Consider the following 5120-nt stretch of genomic DNA (forward strand, 5'->3'; position numbering starts at 1 on the left):
TAGGATATTTTTAATTTTTGGTGACTCGTTAAAATTTCAGCGTTTTTCCTCTCAGTACAGGAAGTTAGATAATTATGCTATCCAGACAGCAAAATAACCCATGACAGACGGGGCAATGAGGACATAAAACGGAGACTAGCACTATCACAAAAGGCGTTCCTGGTCAAGAGATGTCTACTTGGTCAAACAATGGCCTTAATTTGAGGAAGACGTTTCTGAGACTGTACGTTTGGATCACAACATTGAATGGTATGAAACATGGACTGTGGGAAAAACGGAGCAGAAGAGAATCGAAGCGTTTCAGATACGGTGAAACAGAAGCAGAAATTAGGTGGAATGATAAGGTAAGGAGTGAGGATGTTCTCCAGAGAATCGGCGAGGAAACGAAGACTGACACTGATACTGGCAAAGAGAGGGGACAGGATTGTAGGACATCTTCTAAAATATCAGGGAATAGCTTCCATGGTATCAGAGGGAGCTGTAGAGGGTAAAAACTGTACAGGAAGACAGAGACTGGAATACATCCAGAAAGTAAATGAGGACGTAGGTTCCAAGTGCTACTCTGAGATGAAGATGTCGGGTTAGCACAGGAGAGGAATTCATGGCGGGCAACATAAAAAGGAACCTGCAAATATCTACATGTTTAATAAGACGCACTTAATGCAAAGATGTAAATGTGTAACCACTAACACCACAGCACATAGCCTGCAAATAGATCAACATATGACACTATTTATACTTTCCCAAAAATTTTGTTGATTTTACCCGCAAATAGGCCAGCCACTCAGTCTTCTCCGGAAGTCATACCACGACGAGAAACACACTGTGGCCTACGCTACGTTTCACTTGAAACGAACTTATTCCCCTGTGCTTTTAGTGTGTGACGTAACTATTAGTTACCATAGCACTATATGATTATAAAAGACCTGCAAAAAATAACATCTGGCACGCTTCTGCTGCGCATCTAAGTATGAGATACGCAGACTCGGCCAAGGTCTGCCTCTGTATGAAGAAAACAGTCCCCTCTCCCCCCTCCCCCCCCCCCTCCGCCACATCCTCTCCGCACGGCGTACAGACAGAGGGTCATTGTGCAACATGCCAGGACCTGTCGCCGTTGGCGCTTCCGCTACTACTGCTGCGCCTGCTATCAGAGGGATCGTTGACGTTAACACTCAGCTCAACAAAAGTTGCTCGAGAACTTGAACGATGTGCAGTCTGCATCTACATCTACATCCATACTCCGCAAGCCACCTGACTGTGTGTGGCGGAGAGTACCTTGAGTACCTCTATCGGTTCTCTCTTCTATTCCAGTCTGGTATTGTTCGTGGAAAGAAGGATTGTCGGTATGCTTCTGTGTGGGCTCTAATCTCTCTGATTTTATCCTCATGGTCTCTTCGCGAGATATACGTAGGAGGGAGCAATATACTGCTTGACTCTTCGGTGAAGATATGTTCTCGAAACTTCAGCCAAACCCCTACCGAGCTACGGATCCCACACTGCTGAGCAGTATTCAAGCAGTGGGCGAACAAGCGTACTGAAACCTACTTCCTTTGTTTTCGGATTGCAGTTCCTTAGGATTCTTCCAATGAATCTCAGTCTGGCATCTGCTTTACCAACGGTTAATTTTATATGATCATTCCATTTAAAATCACTCCTAATGCGTACTCCCAGATGATTTATGGAAGTAACTGCTTCCAGTTGTTGACCTGCTATTTTGTAGCTAAATGATAAGGGATCTATCTTTCTATGTATTCGCAGCACATTACACTTGTCTACATTGAGATTCAATTGCCATTCCCTGCACCATGCGTCAATTCGCTGCAGATCCTCCTGCATTTCAGAACAATTTTCCATTGTTACAACCTCTCGATATACCACTGATCGGAACCATCTGGAAACTGACTAGAGAACATTAATATGAGATCCGTTTAGTGGTAAAATCGCACACCGCATTTAAGGAAAAGAGAAAAAAGTATCGTGACAGACAAGTTTGTGATGTCAGGTGTGCCCAAGTGATTCCACATTTATTGCATCCACAACCTGTTTGAGCTGGGATACCATCCTACTTAGAACTTTCGATGATCATAGACTGAGTGACCGAAGTCATAAACAGCTTATTTCCATCTCAATGCTCTCACTATCTTAGGCAAAACAATACCAAAGGTCTACTCTCGCTCAACTGCAACTCTTACCGCTACCTGCAGACCATGTGTGTTCACGGCCATTTGATGCTTTAGAAGTGCGCTTCGCAATGACTCTGAAGCTGTTAATTTTAAGTTAGTAATACCAAGGTCAGTGAGTATTGATACATTAACACTGCTGCTGACGAAGACAGAAATGCAGAGGCTGAATATGGCGTACTTAGCCGTCAATTGCCCCTCGATATATGCCACTTTTCCGCTCAGCATATCACACTCTATAATTGAACGAGCTCCTTCGTACCTTACCATACATTCTCAGTTTCCACCTTTATTTTGGGACCATTGCCAACCGCTACCCCGGCTTTAACACTAAAAGACTCATTTGTGGTTAAATGACACGTGCTGCTGAACAGTTACAGCTCAAAACTACATAGTCGCTGTCTACTAATCATCTGAGTCCACATCTTTTTGTGTTACATAGCTGATTTGTGAAGCAAAAACATCATGTGGTTGCTAATAGGATCGTTTAGGGTGGCATACTCCACTCGAATATGTAACGAAAAAAAAATCTTTGGGAAAGAAGACGTATTTCCTCTGGAAACGTGACGGTGGCCTAAGGTATGTATGGTGGTAAATAGACAATCACTTTACTAGATCACTGAGTAATACCGGGATGAAAGTGTAATTGATAATAATGGTGCGCTGTGCCCTCTACCACGCACTGTACAGCGCCCTGCAGTGTATTTGTTTTAGATGTAGGATGTTTGCAGGTGATGGAGATGTCTACAACAAGACGGGAAGATATATGAAGGTAGTATCTGTTCCCAAAAGAACAGACACCATTGATGACTGTGCAGCTTCTCTAGAATGAAATGATAATTAAATTGACACCCTTGCTACAAACAGGCGTTGATATACATCATTGAGGACATGTTGAGAATGTGTGCCCCGGCCAGGAATCGAACCTGGGACCTCCTGCTTACATGGCAAGCGCTCTATCCAACTGAGCCACCGAGGGCACAGAGGATAGTGCGCCTGCAGGGACTTCTCCCTTGCACGCTCCCTGTGAGACCCACATTCCCAATATGTCCACACCAACACATTCGTAGTGAGCCTAATAGATGTTTTCCTATCACAGCTATCTGGCCATTGACCTTCTTGTGCGAACGCACACGCTATGCCCCAACTCGTATGGGACTTTGCAGATAAATCTGCCATGAGTAATGAGTATGATGGGCAAACATCTATTGGGCGCACTATGAATGTGGTGATGTGGACATGTTGGGAATGTGGGTCTCACGGGGAGCATGCAAGGGATAAGTCCCTGCAGGCGCGTTATCCTCTGTGCCCTCGATGGCTCAGATAGATAGAGCGTCTGACATGTAAGCAGGAGATCCCGGGTTCGAGTCCCGGTTGGGGCACACACTTTCAACATGTCCATAATGATGTATATCAACGCCTGTTTGAAGATAGCGTGTCAATTTAAATATCATTTCAAAACAGGAAAACCTATGGTCGAGTTGCTAGTTGACTTGAACTTAACTAAATCTACTGCACATTAATAGGATTAGAAATCCCATACACTGTCATCTGCAGCATTAGCTACAGCAAAAAGGCTAAAACTAAGCATCTCCAGCGATCTGAAGTAGAATGCGTATGTCGGGCTCATATTCGTTTGTTGGAATCTTAAGGGAAGTAATCCAGACACTAAGAACTGACGGATTGGTGAGATGAAGCAGATGAATATGTTAGAATCAAATTCATTTTCATGGATTATTAAAGGGGCTGTAGTCCACCTGCCAACAAGTGACAGTGTAGGAGGTGAGTGGCCGCAGATCCCGTTGGCCTGTGACCTAGAGACTGTGGCAGTACAATTCTGATCGAGATGCAAGAGGCACTAAGATGGCTGCTGTTTCGAGAGGAAATATTGACATTGATTTGGTTTGGCTTACGTTACCTGGTTAACTGTCTCTTGATGTACGATAATCGGAGAAGCACTAAGTACTGGGTTTTCTTCTAAATAAATATTATTATACATGTGTGTAGTATCCATGTTGGTATACCCTGCTATAGACGAAATACGGTATCATGGTCGGTTCACTCTCGCGTAGCACATGGGGAAAATCAACAACGTTGTGATTAAACTCCGACTGTTTTAATACTCTTGCACTAGCTCTGAATTGTTCGTAGAGGTGCGACTTTGTTGCACCAGTGTAAATGATTCAATGGATAGAGGGCATGTTGCAAGCTCTGTGACACTTAGACTCGTATTGTGGAGGTATATCCCAATTGAAAATCAGGTTATGCATTTCTCGCGAGATACCTTCTGTCAAACGTAAATTCAAGTACCATTATGCCGTCGCACATCTAGCATAGAGATCAATGGACTACCATAATGATTATGTCACCGTAGAGGGACACATTTATAGACAATCATTCGATATCAATGAATAGCATGTCTGACGTATTAGATTTTCTTTGTGCAGTTGTCGTATACTACAGTCGGAGTAGTAAGGCTTCCTTGGCAAATAAAAAAAAAAAAAACTGTATCTGGCGTGGGGTTCATAGACGAGATTAGGGTGTATATAGAGGCATACGGAAATTCATTTTTACTCGATCATTAAGCATCTGAGTGGAAAGGGAACGAAGAAATCGATAATACTGCTATAAATAGTCTTCACCGTGCAGTGGTTTGCAGGATATGTATTTGTAGACTCCTGTCTATAGCAGAGTTGCGACACAGGTAAGTAAATAGATTTGTAGAGGACTGAGGACTGGTGAGCATTGGGACTGAATGTAGATAAATGTAACTATTAAATCTAAAACAGTTGAACAGACCAGCTACTGTTCTATTACGTCATTGATTATAAATCACTAGAAGCAGTAGCGTTCGTAAAAAAATAACTGAACGTTAGCATCCGCAAGGTTGTGAATTTCCTCCTGTGCGTTAGTATGCTATTTTTTGTCGTTGTAATAGCT

At 43.1% G+C, this 5120-nt stretch overlaps 1 non-coding gene across 1 annotated transcript; it reads right to left on the minus strand.

Annotated features, from left to right (window-relative positions):
- Nucleotides 1-3085: 3085 nt before the first annotated feature.
- Nucleotides 3086-3160, minus strand: Trnat-ugu (transfer RNA threonine (anticodon UGU)). The gene has a single exon. It is a non-coding gene; the product is annotated as a tRNA-Thr (tRNA).
- Between the last annotated feature and the right edge of the window lie 1960 nt (nt 3161-5120).

This window comes from Schistocerca gregaria, chromosome 6 (assembly GCF_023897955.1).
Source record: "Schistocerca gregaria isolate iqSchGreg1 chromosome 6, iqSchGreg1.2, whole genome shotgun sequence".
Lineage (NCBI taxonomy): Eukaryota > Metazoa > Arthropoda > Insecta > Orthoptera > Acrididae > Schistocerca > Schistocerca gregaria.